Raw genomic sequence first — 20,023 nt, forward strand, 5'->3', positions numbered from 1 at the left:
GGCCTTGCTTTGTGCACTGGGGCACAGTGACGCAGGAACAGCACCAAACCGTACCCACAAAGTTGAAAGCGTACAATTGTCCAAAATTTCTTGCTATGTTAAAGCATTTAGATTTCTCTTTACTAGAATTAAGAGAGATAGACCAATCTTTGGAAAACAAACCCATAGCATTAGCCACATTTTATCAAATTGTACAGTTGGCATGTAAGGAATTTGCTGGAAGAGCAATTCCACAGTATCTGCTGATGAACCCTAGGAGGAGGGGCAAGACAAGATAGTGAGTTCTAACCTGAACCCTCTCCTATCCCTGCCTAGGCAACAGAAGACAACTGGGTGACAGTCCCTTCTTAGATACAAATGATGACACAGAACACAAACAACAACAAAATAGGAAAGTCAGTTAGCCAAGGAGTCGATACCAATCAAGCAGCATAGTACAGAATCAAAATCCCAGAGAGCAGTTACAAGAAAATCCAGAGGTCAGAAATATGTATAGAGATAACAACAGAGGAAGCCAGCACACACAAAAGGCAAAAGTAAGTGTCAAGGTGAATGTGAGCAAATAAGAAAGAGGAAGGAAGAACCTGCTCCAGATGTGATGGGAAAATAGGCTGTCAATCACACAGGTAAGGCTAAGAGTGACGATTAGAAGAGCAGAGAGAAACCAAGGTGAAAGACATAGGTGTGTTAGAAAAATCAATTGCAGAGGTGAGTGAATAGGACAATGTTTAGACAATACAAGAAGAACCTAGGGCAAGGAATCATAGCCAGACACGTCTCTTGTGCCGTAGCTTGCAGCCAGGGGATGGCAAGCGGACAAGGATGTTACATGGCACAATGTAGTCAGACAGGTAACATTTGGCCTGCATTTTCGAAACTCAGACTCATCCAGCAAACTGATAGAAAAAAACAATTTATTATTACTCAACAGAACACTTCCACTGCGCCAGAATTCTACGGCAGTGAGCTTTGCACCACCCCATCTAATACTTAGCATTGATCATGATAATGAAAGGCTTGCATGCAGCTTTTTGATCATGGAAAACCATGCAATGAAGCTCCCGGCACAGTTTTTAAGCTGAGGTTAATGCAAGAGGAGGTTTAGAACTCTGCAGTTATTCAGTCAGCATTGCATTTTGTGACTTTGATGCATCATGCATCTCATCACTGGATGACCCCACTCTGTGATTTTACATGGTCTCCACTGCATGGATTCCTGAGTTCGTATAGTTCCTAAAGGCTTCTATTTTTCAATAATACCACTCACAGTTGGATTATTGAATATGCATGGATGTATGGAGTATGGATTAGGAAATAGGGAGGAAAGAAGACATTTCAGGAACTGACTTGTTGCATTGGGGGAATCATAGCACCATGTTCAAATTCACTAAGTTCTTTAAGGCCCATTCTTTCACAAGTGTTTGTAAAGGCAGACTGCATGGCTAGTTGCTGACTTTTATACACTTATGGCAAAAAACTGAGTAGAACACCAGAATTCATAGTGTACGTGGACACCCTAATTGACTGTTTTGAACATCCTATTCCAACGGCACGGATTTTAATATAGACATTATGTTAGATCCAAAATAGCCACTTCACTTTTCTATGAAAATTTTTCACAAGAATTTGAAGTGTCTGTGGGAATGTGTCCAGTGACCCAAAAGAGCCACTCATGTTGGTCAAGAATGCCTGATGCCCATCAATGCACCCATCTTTCTGTTTTTTTGTTTTTTTTATTGTAGTTTTTTACTCCTAACCCAACATAATTGGACTTATTTTTTGTGGGTCAGATTGTACTTCATAGTGGTAACATTATTTAGCTATTATAGGACAGACCGCCTGTCATGCCATACAGGAGCATTTAAAAAAAAAAAAAAAAGAAATGAAATGGATAAGAGGGTGGGGAGCATGAGAGTGGGATTTTTTTTTTAGAATCTGGGCTGTAGAAAAGGATTAATACCGGTGATCGGAGCAGACTTCTCTACACAGTAGAGACCTTTTGGTTATGGTGCCTGTTCTATTTCTGAGCTGACAGTGAAATGCAATTCATCATTCCAGAGAACATGGGGGTATTCAGTGGCACCATAGTATGCACCCTGTAAGCAGATACAGAAGACCAGTATCCAAGGCCTAGGAGAGTAGTATAGCAAGAAGATAAATGATGCCATCGGTTGTGCCAGGTGGTGCTAAAATAATGATTTTACGCAGTCTGTAAAATAAATGTTGATAGTACCTATGAGGTATACAAACCGACATTGTATATATGATGAAAATGTAGAATTTATTATTTTAATATATTATTTGTTGCTCATAGAGTTAATTTTGTGAGTTAGTTCAGGTTCCAAACTGACAATATTTAAGGATCTTATGTAATGTTTAACAAGTTTACTCCATAAGGCTGACATTGGGTCACAGCACTTCTGTCATTTTGAAAGAGTGATTGATGACCATGATAAACTTTGCTTCAGTAACTACATCGTTCATTAAATCTTGAGACATCCTTCTTGCAGAGAAATATTGGCATAACATATGAAAAACTGAAATTTATTAACTGTAGCAAAATTAACATTTTGACTCCATTAACACAAACAGTATAAATAAAAAATATTTTATTTTTTGGGGATTCCTGATTTTCATATAGTAAACTTTTTTTAAATCAAATATTGCTTGTAATGTTAAGAAAAATGTAATCTCTAGAAGGAAGAAATTACATTTTTAGGACATGTACATTTTATTTTATTTATGATTCTTACCAAATATAAAGCAGAGTTTCATAGGTGGAACAACAAATCAAACCTTGATGTGTTATCTGGACCATACGAATTCAGCTATTGCACATAATCCTATGTTTTGTCAATGAATTCTCAAAGAACTAAATAACACTAATATTACGTCCACACCCATTCGAACTTCTGCACCATCCGCTCACATGGCATAGAAGAAGTGTTCAATTTTGAATCCTTGCTTAGGGTTCTTCTTGTATTGTCTGAACATGGTCCTATTCCCTCGTTTCTGTAATTGATTTTCCACCACACCCATCTCATTCACCTTGGTTTCCCTCTGTCCCATAGTCAATGTTAGCCTTGCCCATGTTATTGACAGCCTGTCTTCCTATCAGGTCTGGAGTGTGTTCTTCCTTCCAATTTATTGTTTGCTCACATTCACATTGGTGCTTGCTATTGCCTTGTGCGTGCTGGCTATTCTCTCTTGCTGTTTGTTACCTGTATTCATATTCCAGACCTCTGGCTTTACCTTTGACTACAATCTTGGATTCCAATTCTGTACTGCGTTGCTCAACTGTTACTGAAACTTTGCTTTTGTTGTTGTTTGTCTTGTCTGTGTTCTGTCATCACCTATTTCTAGGAAAGGCAGTGAGGCTAGCAGGCAGGGACAGGGGGGATGTGGTACGGGGGACAGGAGGGACATTCAGAGTTTTCTCATTAAAGGCAATTACTTTAAACAGGATGTTTCACCACATCCCTTAACAGTCATTCTGACATAGTTAGTAGAGATGAGCGAACACTAAAATGTTCGAGGTTCGAAATTCGATTCGAACAGCCGCTCACTGTTCGAGTGTTCGAATGGGTTTCGAACCCCATTATAGTCTATGGGGAACATAAACTCGTTAAGGGGGAAACCCAAATTCGTGTCTGGAGGGTCACCAAGTCCACTATGACACCCCAGGAAATGATACCAACACCCTGGAATGACACTGGGACAGCAGCGGAAGCATGTCTGGGGGCATAAAAGTCACTTTATTTCATGGAAATCCCTGTCAGTTTGCGATTTTCGCAAGCTAACTTTTCCCCATAGAAATGCATTGGCCAGTGCTGATTGGCCAGAGTACGGAACTCGACCAATCAGCGCTGGCTCTGCTGGAGGAGGCGGAGTCTAAGATAGCTCCACACCAGTCTCCATTCAGGTCCGACCTTAGACTCCGCCTCCTCCGGCAGAGCCAGCGCTGATTGGCCGAAGGCTGGCCAATGCATTCCTATGCGAATGCAGACTTAGCAGTGCTGAGTCAGTTTTGCTCAACTACACATCTGATGCACACTCGGCACTGCTACATCAGATGTAGCAATCTGATGTAGCAGAGCCGAGGGTGCACTAGAACCCCTGTGCAAACTCAGTTCACGCTAATAGAATGCATTGGCCAGCGCTGATTGGCCAATGCATTCTATTAGCCCGATGAAGTAGAGCTGAATGTGTGTGCTAAGCACACACATTCAGCACTGCTTCATCAAGCCAATACAATGCATTAGCCAGTGCTGATTGGCCAGAGTACGGAATTCGGCCAATCAGCGCTGGCCAATGCATTCTATTAGCCCGATGAAGTAGAGCTGAATGTGTGTGCTAAGCACACACATTCAGCACTGCTTCATCAAGCCAATACAATGCATTAGCCAGTGCTGATTGGCCAGAGTACGGAATTCGGCCAATCAGCGCTGGCCAATGCATTCTATTAGCCCGATGAAGTAGAGCTGAATGTGTGTGCTAAGCACACACATTCAGCACTGCTTCATCAAGCCAATACAATGCATTAGCCAGTGCTGATTGGCCAGAGTACGGAATTCGGCCAATCAGCGCTGGCTCTGCCGGAGGAGGCGGAGTCTAAGGTCGGACCTGAATGGAGACTGGTGTGGAGCGATCTTAGACTCCGCCTCCTCCAGCAGAGCCAGCGCTGATTGGTCGAGTTCCGTACTCTGGCCAATCAGCGCTGGCCAATGCATTCTATTAGCCCGATGAAGTAGAGCTGAATGTGTGTGCTTAGCACACACATTCAGCTCTACTTCATCAGGCTAATAGAATACATTGGCCAATCAGCGCTGGCCAATGCATTCTATTAGCTTGATGAAGCAGAGTGTGCACAAGGGTTCAAGCGCACCCTCGGCTCTGATGTAGCAGAGCTGAGGGTGCACAAGGGTTCAAGTGCACCCTCGGCTCTCCTACATCAGAGCCGAGGGTGCGCTTGAACCCTTGTGCAGCCTCGGCTCTGCTACATCAGAGCCGAGGGTGCGCTTGAACCCTTGTGCACACTCTGCTTCATCAAGCTAATAGAATGCATTGGCCAGCACTGATTGGCCAGAGTACGGAATTCGGCCAATCAGCGCTGGCCAATGCATCCCTATGGGAAAAAGTTTATCTCACAAAAATCACAATTACACACCCGATAGAGCCCCAAAAAGTTATTTTTAATAACATTCCCCCCTAAATAAAGGTTATCCCTAGCTATCCCTGCCTGTACAGCTATCCCTGTCTCATAGTCACAAAGTTCACATTCTCATATGACCCGGATTTGAAATCCACTATTCGTCTAAAATGGAGGTCACCTGATTTCGGCAGCCAATGACTTTTTCCAATTTTTTTCAATGCCCCCAGTGTCGTAGTTCCTGTCCCACCTCCCCTGCGCTGTTATTGGTGCAAAAAAGGCGCCAGGGAAGGTGGGAGGGGAATCAAATTTTGGCGCACTTTACCACGTGGTGTTCGATTCGATTCGAACATGGCGAACACCCTGATATCCGATCGAACATGTGTTCGATAGAACACTGTTCGCTCATCTCTAATAGTTAGAATTTTTACTCTGGAACCCTCCATTCCTGAGCAAGTGGGGTTGTTACTTTCAGCATCTAAAAAGCTAGCTAGGCTCTCAACTGTCAGGTGGGCAGTCCCAGACTATGTGCTGCAGACTAAGGGGGCATTAACATGGAGTAAAGTGGCGCTGATTCTACAATGATAACTCACGGCAGAATCAGCTCTGATAAAAAGACTCCCATTGACTTCAATGGGTTCCGTCTTCCACGCGAAACACATTGAAATCAATAGGAGTCTTTTTTACCCATTGATTTCAATGTGTTCCGCACGGAAAATGGAACCCATTGAAGTCAATGGGAGTCTTTATTAGCGCTGATTCTGCCGCGAGTTATCGTGGCAGAATCAGTGCCATTTTACTCTGTGTGAATGCCCCTAAGACTTCCCACAAGAAAGTAGAGAGATTAATTAACATATTGGATTCTAAAGCTAACAGCAGTGATTGTTTGGGAATGAACGGAGCTAGAGAAAAGAAATCCAACAGCGCTGGTTGCAATGAGTTGAAGCTGGTGGAGTTGGTGAAGGGTCCCTTTTAATACTGCAGTGGGGATAAGATAGTTACCATATACTGTAGACCCCTTGCACACAGCTATGTCAGAAGAAGTTTAAGTTGATCTGTCTGCACGAAAAATGTGGTATTGCGTAGTTGAGCTGGAGCAAAAGTTCTTCCTGCAAAGTGTCTCTCTGATTTATAAAAGGATTGTCAAGTGGGGGACCCAACACCTAAACACCATTGTCCTGATGCTGCCCCTTTAAAGTTATTAGTTCAAGCAATACTTGGTATTAAAGTGAAGACTAAGATAAAAAAGAAACCTTTTCAAGCATATAAAATGCAGCAGTATATTATCATCATAGTCTCTCAGTCTGTGCACACAGCACATAACAGTTTTTTACTTATAGAGATACAGTAACATTTGTAATGTTTTCCCTGTTGGAACTTGGATTTTCTCTAATCTGTTGATCGACAAACAGCTGAAAAAGAGATATTAACTTGTTTCCCTTCTGGTGAAAAACATTAGTATAATTTTTAAGGGTACTGTCATTTCCAGGCATATGGATTAAAAAATTCAAGGCTTCTGGCGAAATGTTCTTGTAAGTTGTCTGCTCTTGATAGAACAGCCACTTTGTGTTAGATCTCAGAGATGAACAATGTAAATGTAAAATGAGTCATTTAGAAGCTTGATTGTCTTTAGTCATGATCTGTCTAATTACTCTTGTTTCCTGGAGAGCTGCACCAACTACATTTTGCCTATTATAATGAATTATGAGCACATTATCATCCCCTGGAGCTGCTTCAGCTTCAACAATATGTACTGCTTAAAAGAGAAAAAAAAAAGTTAACCAGCCAGTCTCCTATAAAATTGTATAGTGAAAATGACTTTTTGGAGGAAAATATGTTTTAGATTATTTAATATATTGAACGCATAATAACTAGAGATGAGCGAACAGTGAAATATTCGAGATTCGATATTCGTTTCGAGTAGAGCCTCAATATTCAACTACTCGATTGAATATCGAATCCCATTATAGTCTATGGGAAAAAAAATGCTTGTTTCACGCGAAACCACTATTCGACTAAAGGAGAGTCACCAAGTCCATGAGTAGCAGGAGGAGAGTGTTTAGGAGGAGTGAAGTGCAGTTGAGCAGTGTTGAGGAGGAGCGCTGTGCAGTTAAAGCGCATGGACCCCATAGACTATAACAGGGTCCATGTGCTTGCAGCGCACTGCCCGCACAAATGATTTGTGCGGGCATTTTGCAGCAAGGACATGGACCCCATTATAGTGTATGGGGTCTGTGCACTTTAACTGCACATCACTTGCGCTGATATTCCGTTTGGGGGGTTCCTCCTGCGAACTCCTTCCGGACGGGAGGCAAGTGCTACTGTGAACCGGCCTTAAAAGAAAAGTGGAAGGAGTAGGACACGGCGCGGGGAGAATGATAGACCCACAGGATAGTATTGCAGCATCCCTCCTGCAGAACCAGCGTTAATTGGCTAAATGTTATATAGTGTGCAGCATTCAGCCAATCAATGCTGGTTCTGCCGAAGGCTCCTCTGTGATGAGGTGGAGTATAAGATATCAAACCACAATGAAGACTGCTGTGGTCACAGACGAGCCTCTGCCAGAACCAGCGTTGATTGGACAAATGCTGTACACTGTATAGCATTTTGCCAATCCACGCTGCTCAATGCATTCCTATGAGAAAAAGTCAGCTCCCGTAACGAAAACTGCCAGCTCTCCCGACTAGCAAAGATGAGCCTGCAGCAGAACCAGCGTTGATTGGCCAAATGCTATACACTGTATAGCATTCAGCCAATCAACGCTGGTTCTGAATCAAATCTTTACTGTGAATAGGAGTAGTATTTGATAGAGACGAGTATTTTGAATACCATAGTATTTGTTCGATTACCTACTCGATCGAATACTACTCGCTCATCTCTAATAATAACCACTTCTCTATAAATGGTAATATTAAGGGAGTGTTCACAATTACATTTAAATTCAGCGAAACTGTAACCTGTAATCCCACTTATCAAATGAGAAATGCCAAATGAGAGCAAGTGCTACACTGAAACAGTTGATGCTTTGGACTAAAGTGGACTTTGGCATTTCTACTATGCTGTAGATTGTTAATCAGTGGGCACTTTTACTACAGTACTATAATAACTAGGCATTGGCTAATTAAATAGAAAGGGCAACTGGACTATTTTTGCAAGCTGTTCCCTTATACCAAGAAGTCTACTCATCAATATCTTAGGATAGGTCATCAATAAAGATCTCTCAGGATTTGTTTCATTTCAGGTGTGAGAGACGTAGGTCAAAGATTTGTTTTGGGATAAACAAGTTCAGTACAATCCACATCTTAATTTGGCTTAAAACATGGTATAAAACACTTACAGAGCTACTACAAATTTATATCTCCAATTTCTCTCTCTATAAGCCAAACTGAGCCCAAATTATGTAAAAATGAAAGGGTCATTATTATACTCTTCGGTATCTACAGACCCCAGAGTATAATCGGTTGAAGGCCCAAGGGAGGTGACATATAAAACATTCATACTATTCTACGGTTACACGTATCACATTGAAAGCAATAGGTAAAAAAGCCTCCCATTGATTTCAATGGGGAGTGCGCGTATGCCGGCACCCATTCAAGTCAATGGGATCTGTTTTTTATGCCGCTCATTCTGAACGAGTTTTATGTTCAGAATGAGCAAGCGTAAACTCCATGTGCAGGCTCCCTAAAGGAGAGAAGAGACAAGGCAAGTATAATGGGCTCTAATGTTAGGCCACATAAGGCCTCCACTTATTATACTTTGGGTTCTGAAAATACTGCATAATAATGGAAACCCAAAGGTTTCAAGTTCTGGTTGAGCTTGAAATGTGTGGAAAATTCAGACCTGAAACCTGAAATCTGGTTTGCAGTGAATTGGTTTGCTTACATTTCACCTAGCAGGGAGAAGACTTTATATGTGAGATAACCAGCTTTTTAAAAACAAACAACATTTTATGATGTAGCCCCTTTAACAGCAACAGATAAGGAGGCAGTCAAACTTGCGTGCACCAGGTTTCCGTCCTATTCCCTAGGGAAACTGCATAGGGAACAGCTTCCTGCCGGTCATTTGTTAAAACCCATCAATTTCAATTAGTTTTAAAAGCTGGTGTCCGTGGGGGGAAAGAGTTTATTTTTTTTTGGCCGGACACAAAGTCATGCATAGCCAACTGTATCTGGAAAAAAACTTTGATATTCAAAAGGAGTTTAAACTATAAAAAACAAACAAACAAACAAACAAACTAAAAAAAAAAACCTTTGTTTTTAGTTAAAATGTATTCAAAGCCCACTAAGGTTTCTTTATAGGTTTAATATGCCTATATGGTTGCATACATCTGTTGGAGTCTCAAATTGTAAAATAAGTAAATTTTCATGGTATAAACACTTGCTGAATTTCCTTGAATTGAAAAAACATTGTTGACATCTTTGTTTTTATAACAATGAAAAACAAGAGTATTTTGAGGTTTTGGGACAGCTTATTAGCATCCTGTAAGTACCTGTATTCAAGGCCATGCAGCACTGTCTCTAACAGACAATTGTGTTTCAAAAACAAAGACTGTATTTCTAAGTGATATCTAATTCCAGAAATAAATATTTGTTAAAAGCCAGGGGGGCATAGGATGAGGCGATACATGAGGAAGAACACCAATAACCAAAATAGAGGTATATCACATAAACCTAATACAGCTATATGTATAAATCATGTCTGTTGCACCAATATATGCCATGCTCAAAAATACTAAAAAACAAAACAAAACACAAAACACTATAATTTGACTACAAATTTAAAAACAAATAAACTTTATTTATCATAAAGGTCAAAATCTATAGACAATAAAATGACCGATTTTAACCTTCAAACATCTGAATGGTATAATGTGGTATCCCTGGAGGACATTAGTATACTTACATTATTTGCAGCAATACAATTGTTCAGCATAAAGCTATAACCCAATCAATTACTGTAATATCACAAGGTCTGTAACCTAACTATGTTTACTATAGAAAAACCTACTGTATAATAACTACTGCTAGTTATAACACGGCTCTCACTCTGTATTACAACAGTAAGTGATAACTCTAGCATTCCTATAATGTCAAAATGGGAGCAATCACAACAGTGCATAAACCAAATTGATCACAGACTGCTAACTTACAACCACAGAATGGTCATAAAAACATCACTTTACCCATATGCTGGTCACTCCTCCTGAAATGTCGCTAACCCCAACACGTGTTTCAGTGCAGCTCTCTTCTACAGATTACACAAGTCCAGTGGTCCATGTGTTATATGTTCTTACAGGTCTAATAGTGATGTCATAATTGTCGTAACCACCTGTGGACCTTAACATGTGGGCCAAATGAGTTAATCCTCCCTTAACTCCTTTCAAACAAAGCCTTCAACTGTCCACAACACAATGTGATGACATCATCACATGATTGTAATTTATAGAAATGAGAGAACAGTAAAATGTTCGAGATTCGATATTTGTTTCGAGTAGCCCCTCAATATTCGACTACTTGAATCGAATATCGAACCCTATTATAGTCTATGGGGGGAAAATGCTCGTTTCAGGGGTAGGCAACGTTCGATCAAATTATATTTACCAAGTCCACGAGTGAGGGTCGGCTGGATCCTCTGAGAAGTCTTCTCCATGCAGCGTCCCCGCGGCATCTTCCGGCTCTTCATTCACTCTGCTAGGCATCGGGCCTGGGCAGAGCCGACTGCGCATGTTCGCACTACAAGCAGACATGCGCAGTCGGCTCCGCCCAGGCCCGATGCCTGGCAGAGTGAATGAAGAGCCAGAAGACACCGCGGGGAAGCTGCACGGAGAAGACTTCTAAAGGTAGGAGAAGAACCAGCGTTGATTGGCCGACTGTATAGCATTCGGTCAATCAATGCTGGTTCTGCATTGAACTTTTCCATTCGAATAGAGAGTGGTACTCAATCGAGTACGAGTATTTCGAATACCGTAGTATTCGATCGAATACCTACTCGATCGAATACTACTCGCTTATCTCTAGTAATTAATAGATAGCGGGGAGTCAGAGCTAGTATCACTATGTTAGGTAGTGAATGTAACAGAAGCAACAGCTTCTGCTGTTTTACAACAATTACAAATTCACAATTTTCTGGGTTCAAGTCTAGCTAAGGACAACATCTCCAAGGAGCATGTAGGTTCTCCATGGGTTTTCTCTGGGTACTCCTTTTTCCTCCCACACTACAACAGTATTGGCAAGGAATTTAGATTGTGAGGTCTAGATAGGACAGTGATTGCTGTGGAATATGATGGCGCTATATAATTAATCAAAATAAATATATAGACAATAAATGATACAATAGGTGATTATTCCAATAGTATTGGTTTCATTAATGAAGATAAAAAAAATAACAGATATTACAATACTTTTGTACATAACACTGAGGGCCCGTTCCCACGATGTAACGCGCCGCTCATTCTGACATGTAAACACGTGTCAGAGTGAGCGCTTCAAAACAGAATTCTATTGACTTCAATGGGTTCTGTTTAACGCGCATAACACATTGAAATCAATAGGTTAAAAATCCTCCCATTGATTTCAATGTGTAGCGCGCGTAAGACAGTACCCATTGAAGTCAATGGGATCTGTTTTGAAGGGCTGACTCTAACACGTGTTTACGTGTCAGAATGAGCGGTGCATTACATTGTGGGAACAGGCCCTTATAAGATCCTTCTTCTGAATATACATGCTCATATTATATCTCTAAACTCAATCCTCTACCAGGAACTATGAATTATATGGTTTAAGTTACTAAAATTAGGTTACACTTGAAGACAATACAACTAAAAATGAAGATAAAACACCTGGAGTAAGCGATCCCTATGAGAAATATTATTCTAGCACTCCATTCCAATCAGAGCCATTGTTTATATATTCTCGATTAGAAACAGCAGTAAGTCTACCAGCCGAAAATGAATAGGTAATCTCTTACAAATGTGACACAGGGATACACGCATATGAGTTCTGCAAATGTAAATCTGTTAAATAAACATTGGAGGTAGGAAAACAACTAAAATATATTTGAGAATCCTCTTTCCATTCTTATGACAAATTACAAATATTGAAATAGTAATTCTTCCCAATTTTATTCTGCTACTCATAATATGCTGTACAAAATAAGACTGTCATTTTTACAATGTGACCTATGATAGTGGTATACCTGTGGTATAATATTGTGACCTGGCTCTTCAGAACCTCTTTTTGATAAACATGAAAGTAAGAGAAAAAGAAATCTATCAAAATGGTAAGTGACATAATAAATTCAGTTCAAATTGTTAACTTAAAGAAAATCCGCTCTCTGAAGTCCTGGAAGCAGTTCTGTATTCGCATTTTAAAAATCTCATAGTATCTACATTATTTAGCCTGCAGGTTTCAGATACACTGGTGGATATGAAAGGTTATATCAGGTGTAAAGAGGCAGTGTGATGGATGGTCAGTATCTGCCTCTTAGGGGGCATTTACACGATGCAAGGGTCCATTAACACGGAGTAAACATGCATCCATTTTGACAAAATACAATGACATTTTACACATGTATTTTGACGTGTTTTTTTTTTTTTTTTACACGTGTAAAAAAATATTGAATTAAATGGGAGTCTTATTTTTTACAAAATTTTGCCAAAATACACGCACGTTTACTTTATGTGAACGGGCCCTAGCACGGTGCTGATTCTGGCACGATAACTCACGTAAGAATCAGCGCTGAAAAACAGTATCCCATTGACTTCAATGGGTTCTGTTTAACGCCCATAACACATTCAAATTGATGGGTTAAAAAGCCTCCCATGGATTTCAATGTGTTACGCCCGCTAAACGGAGCCCATTGAAGTCAATGGGATTCTGTTTGCTGTTTTGATTCTTACACAAGTTATCATGCCAGAATCACCGCCGCTTTACATCGTGTAAATGCCCCCTTAGGGTGCTTTCACACAGAGTAACGCTCCACTCATTCTGACACGTAAACGTGTCAGAGTGACCACTGTAAAACAGAATCCCATTGATTTCAATGGGTGCCGTCTTACGCGCGCTACACATTGAAATCAATGGGAAGCTTTTTGTCAATGGGATTCTGTTTAACAGCGGTCACTCTGACACGTGTTTACTAGAGATGAGCGAGTAGTATTCGATTGAGTAAGTATTCAATCAAATACTATGGTATTCGGAATACTCGTACTCGATCGAATACTACTCGCTATTCAAATGGAAAAATTTGATGCAGAAACAGCGTCAATTGGCCGAATGCTATACAGTCGGACAATCAACGCTGGTTCTTCTCCTACCTTTAGAAGTCTTCTCCGTGCAGCGTCCGGTGTCTTCCGGCTCTGAATTCACTCTGCCAGACATCGGGCCTGGGCAGAGCTGACTGCGCATGCCCGCGCTAAAAGAAAATGGCCTCTTTGACTGTAAGCGGCCATTTTCTTGTAGTGCGGGCATGTGCAGTCGGCTCTGCCCAGGCCCAGTGCCTGGCAGAGTGAATTCAGAGCTGGAAGACGCCGCGGGGACACTGCACGGAGAAGACTTCTCGAAGAATCCAGCCCGACCCTCACTTGTGGACTTGGTAAGTTCTATTTGATCGAATGTTGCCTACCCCTGAAACGAGTATTTTCCCCCATAGAGTATAATAGGATTAGATATTCGATTCGAGTAGTCGAATATTGAGGGGCTACTCGAAACGAATATCGAATATCGAACATTTTACTGTTCGCTCATCTCTAGTGTTTACGTGTCAGAATGAGCGGAGCGTTACTCCGTGTTTAAGCAGCTACAGAATACTGCTCAGTGAGATAAGGCTTGGATCTGGGATAGGGGATTAGATGCAGGTCCACACCAGCCCAGGTGTTGCTAGTACAGGTGAATGCAGCCTTTAAATTGGAAGCTGCCAGAGCTGTGGTGGGTGTGGTGGAACATAACTATGCTGTAGTGTCATACAAGTCTATTCAGCTACTATACACACTGCACTGTGTGAAGGATGAACTCAAACCCAACCAACTGCATGGGTGAGGAGATCATGTGAACTGTTTGGTGCCCAGACATGGAGGACGGTTTTTGTTAACTGTTTTGATTGTTTCTGTTTAAGTAAGCGGTTCTGAGTTGGATTGTCAGAACTGTTGCCAATAAAACTGCAAGTGTGAACTGGTACCTACACTTCCGTGTGCCTGACTTACATGGTAACAACCCCATTCTGAAGATGCCATGTTTACACAGGATATAGCATAGGTTACTGGTGTATAATCGCTGGGGGTAAGGGATGAGCGAGTCAGTTCACAATGAGCTTCATTCATTATAAATTTTACAAATATTTTGGTCAGGCAAGGTGAATGAGCTTTTTTTTTTTTCTCCTGTATCTCCCTTGGTCCTCCAATTATTATACTCTAGGGTGTAAAGAAACCCCAGAGTTTAATAAAAAGCACTTCTGGTCGGGATCAAACAATTTTGGTCCAAACAGATTCTTCAGAGTAAAGATGCTCTTTAATAGATGTACTCAACTCTGTGGCACCCATACAATTTTGAGTGTGTTGGTACTGCAGCTATAGACACAGCTATAAAACTATGGGTGTCATTCTGTTATTGGGGCCCAGGAGCTTCAAGTTACCCTTCTGATACCATACATGTGCACAATATTTCTACTCTCAAACACTGGCTCACAGCTATCACTGATCCGACCAATGACTGGCTGCAGCGAAAATGCACATTTACATCACAGGACACATTCAGGATAAAGCCGCTCAGGATGACCCGCAGCCAAAAAGCGCTGCAGGAAAAACTCCGGCGGCAACGCATCACATTTCTTCCTGCAGCACTTGAAACAGAAAGTTTGTGGAGTTTCAAATTGTCAGGATCCACTACAGTTGATGGTGAATGACAGGAGATTTAACAGGTGAGGATAAGCAGTTTTTTTTTCATTATTTTACCAAATTTCCTGTATTTAGCATTTGAAAAAATCATGGCAAACTGTTTTATGAAGCTTGAGATGATAGGCTGGAACAGGATTTGATTCCAAATAATAGCTGGAGTCGCAGGGGAGGTAAGGCACACACACACCACATACACACACACACACACACACACACACACACACACACACACACACACACACACACACACACACACACACACACACACACACACACACACACACACACACACTTAGTGGAAAACACTAAGGACATTTAGGAAAGAGATCCTTAGGAATTTTTTTTCTCTTATGTAGAGAAAATTACCGTAGGAGAATATTTCACAGAATTTAACTAGGAAAAGTGGGACTATTGCATATAGACCACAGCTATTAGAAAGCGATGGCATGGCCTAGCAATATATGAACAGTAAGAAAAAGCCCTTTAACCCCTTAGGGCCAGGGCCCCTGCAAAGTGGATACAAATCCCATCCACACAATCAAGAAAAATAAATGTAGCGGATACATTGTGATTTCCAAAACTGTTGCGGTTTTGGAAATTACAGCATGTCAATTACATCTGTGGAAATTCCAGTGGTTTCCCTATTAATAATTTCCCTATAATAATTAATCAGAAAGTCCGCAGAGCAAACCTAAAGCGAGTTTGCCATCTCCCGTCTCATCTGCTTTATGCTGGGTTCACAACAGCGTTTGGTGTCCGTACTCAGGTTTCCATCTTCTGCCGGCAGAAGACGGAAACCTGTCAGACCGGGTCCAGCCGTGAGTGCCAGTGAGCGTTTTATGCTCTCCGCGGCGTGACCATTTTTTTTTTTTAAACCAGACACAAAGTCCTGCATGTCCGACTTTTTGACCGGCAGGAAACGGAAACCTGTATAAACAGAGACCAGATGTGAACGAGCCCTTACCTGCTCTCTCTTACTCTTACTTCCTGTATTCTTCTACAAGTTGGTTAGTGAGCTTTGACTGTTTGATGGACACTATGAAGCTCCTCCATAGACATCGTCTTTACCATGAGAGATTATTTATTATTTCAGTCTTAAATCTGATGGCCAGGGAATTAGGTCTCTTGCAGGACCTTATATAGCAGTGGTAGGGAACATACAGCTCTCCAGCTGTTGCAAAACTACAACTCCCAGCATACATACTTGTTCTGCTGTTCTTGGAACTCGCATGGAAGTGAAGGAAGCATGCTGGGAGTTGTAGTTTCACATTAGCTGGAGAGCCGAAGGCTCCCTACCCCTGTTATATAGGGTTAATGACAGCAGTCCTGGAGGCCTTGATCAGGGTTTCACTGACAGACCCCTGACTGTGGCAGGGGAAGGTGACCCCATCCGGGGGGTCTCTATGCAGACTCTCCCCAGACGGAATGCATAGGCTACCGTGAACCAGGGGTCAGGGGTTATAAACCTGAAACTAATGTTATATAAACTGGCAGGTTTTGAAGCTAGTTATTGTTGACCTCTGTATGCTCGACTCCTGAGCCATTGCCATGTCCATGATGTAATTGTTGGGCATGGTGCACTTATTTGCTACTTGTCATGCCATACTAATACATCATGATGCAGGAAGGATTAAACAAAGTTTTTCCATTGTACAAGGTGAGGCGACATTCCAGCCATTCATAGCACCAAAATCATTTTGTAGCAAGGAACAAATATTCTATCCATATTGTTGAGGCAGATGTAGAAACCATCTCTATCTCTATCATTTAATAAATTGGACTCAAGACAATTGCATCTGTATAGTAAATAAATATTCCTCATAATATAGTATATAGATTGTTTGGTGTTGTCATTGCAGTTTATAAGCTAAGAATGAAAAAAGTCCTTGTTTGTATCATATTCAAATGTAGCTTTTATTATTTCACAATATAAAACAATGGCTAGGCTTTTGCATTTGCTATTCTATTATGTTATCTAACTGTAGCTGCTATGCAAAATATGAGATATTAAGGTGCATTGAAACTATAACAGTAGCAAAATTGCTTAAGTACAGAAATCTGGTGAGCAGCAATATGATGCTAATGTTAGCCTGTTCATTTTGTTTAATTAAAAAATTGCCTAGACTTTCTGTGCAAAATAGACAGCCAATAAAATGTGGGTACACATAAGTGGTTTTTTGCAAGAAGAGCAAGTTTGTGTTATAAGACCATAATAAAAAGGGTTATCATAAACCAGCACAAATTAGTATTATAATGTGGATGCTGCAGTTTTCCATGTTGGAATATTAAAACACAACAGAACAAAGGTCTAAAGCAATAATAAAATCCCATTCACGCTGCAGTAAATGGAGGCATTTTAAATTATTACAATAGGTTTTGAATACAGTTTATAAGTTGCATAGAACTGTCATAAAGAAACTGATATTAGAGAGATTGATTTTAGATTTGCTCATAGTGTATGCCTAAAAGAAGGAAACATGACAAATAATCTTCAGGCATTTAATAAACGTATGACATTCATATACTGAAAACTGCAGTAGTTCCCAATGCACTCTGCTCATCAAGGTCTTGTATACGATCCCTAATATTCTTCACTTTCCTTCTGTGCAATAACATCAATAAAGTAAAATAACTTTTCACGTGATTTGTCTTTTTTCTTTTTTTTTTCTATTTATTGAAAATGTTCTGGCATCTGAGCGGTGAAAAGTTTTATGACTTATTTCTTTCTATTGCTTCTATTTGTTCTGTTTTGAGATTACAATGTATATCAGCAGGTCACATCTGATATAAAGGTTCTGGCTGATAATGTAGTCTTTGAATTTACAATGGATTCTTTTATTCACTAAGTAGGAAAAGCCCTATGACGTACATAAGATAAGACAAAATAATCCTTAATAGTCCCACCATGGGGAAACTCAGTGTGTTACAGCAGCATGAATAAAGTAATATATTACAAGGAAGAACATATACATGCTCATAGCAGATAGAGAAAGGTACTAGGAGTCATAGCAACTAAAAAGAAAAGAAAGACTTCAGGATCATTTAGTTCTCTGTGCGGATTGATCTCCACTTAGCCTGTTGTTGATTATACAGCCTGATCATGGTTGGGAGGAAGGATCTCCAATAAGCTTCTTCTCACACTTGGGGTGAAGCAGTCGGTCACTGACAGTACTGCCCAGTGCTATCAAGGTCTAATACATGGGATGGGAGTTGTTCTCCAGCATGGAGCTCACCACGGACAGTATTCTTCCCCACCACCTGAACTGGGTCCAGGGGGCACCCCAGGACAGATATGGCTCTTCTAACCAGCCTGCCAAGTCTATTTCTCTCCCTGGCTGGTATGCTACTCCCCCAGCAGGTCACTCTGAAGAAGATGGCTGATGCTACCATGGAGTTGACAAAGGCCCTAAGAAGTGTCCCCTGGACTCCAAAGGCCCTCAGCCTCCTAATCAGGTAGAGCCTGCTGTGTCCTTTTCTGTGCAGCACATCCAGGTGATCAGCCCAGTCCAGCTTATTATTAAGGAGCATACCCAGGTACATCATCTGATAGGCCCTTTCATTCTGAAAATTTTTGTGTTTTATTTATCCAAATCTATTCAGCCATTTCAAAGATATAAGCACTTTTAGTGTTTATGTAAATTAGGATATACTCGCCATGTGGGCCATAAGTAACACTGTATGACCTACAGAAGATAAAGATTCCGTCCTCACAGAAACCACAATGTTGCCACCTACTTGACTTGTATACCCTAATCTGCATCAACCCTAAAAGGACTTATATCTTTAGAATGGTTGAACGGATTTAGATAAAAGAAATATAAAAATGCTTCGGGTGACAGCACCTATCAAATGATATATGTTACTAGTACTGGTTACAGGCCCCTTCAACTTGAAAAGATATTTATTGAGCCATATTAACTTTCCTGCACTGCAGTCTCTGTATTCTGTGATTGGCTAAATTATCCAGCCAATGATGTGTATTTTTCACTGGTAAAACTCCTGTGAACTCCGTAACCACATTATAGAAGAACTGGAGATGGGGGAGGGGGTGAAAGTTCCCCTTTAACTTGTGATTCACATACCTGGACATGTCAAAGTAGATGTAATGGTTAACACATCTCTACATCATTGCTCCATATTTACAAATGCACCTGAAAAGTGGCAAAAACATGTCACAACTTGGCACACTGTGGTGCATCACAGCCCTGCCACTTTTTTTAGTCAATGGGGTAGATTAGATTAGTAGGTAGATTAGTCAGTGGGGTGGGGTGGGGTAGATTTGGTACCAGGTATTCTTACATGCCCTAAAATTACTAAGAGACCAGAGCCTATTAGTAATTCTAGCAAGTCATGCACCGGACGGGGAATTAAGAATGGCATAAGAATCGTCTTAATAAATCCCCCCCAGTTGTTTCTTTAAACAGGAAGAAAATGTGATTAAATTCAGTGAAAAATAAGTAAAACTAATATTTTTGCAGTTATTGAACTGTTAGCACATTTTTAGTGTTGTGCATATTGTGATTTGCTATTGAGAAGTAGAACTTTCCTTAAGTCAAATATAAAAGAAGATCAATGTGAATAGTAAGTGTGTGCTATTGGAATTAGCAGGAACATTTTCTTGTAAGAGGATAGAAAAAGCAATAAGTAGTGACATCTCTGATTAAATGTAAGTGGCAAACAGACAATACCTCATGTGTCACAGGTTATAGAAAACTACAGTCAATTAAAACTCAATCAATTCTTCAGATGTAACCACTTGCACTAATCAACATAATTAAGCTAAAAACACTGGAAAATACTGAAAGGGAACATGGCACACATACATAAAGCATCTGCTTATTCAATGACATCAAAAGAGAATCAAATATTTCAAGATAACATCTTCTGCCATAATTGAATATGTCATAGCACCATCGTTTATGAAGAGTCTCTTTGCCTTAATTGTGACTAATGTGCTTAAATCAAGCATAATAAAAAAGCTGCAT

This window comes from Leptodactylus fuscus, chromosome 1, assembly GCF_031893055.1.
Source record: "Leptodactylus fuscus isolate aLepFus1 chromosome 1, aLepFus1.hap2, whole genome shotgun sequence".
Lineage (NCBI taxonomy): Eukaryota > Metazoa > Chordata > Amphibia > Anura > Leptodactylidae > Leptodactylus > Leptodactylus fuscus.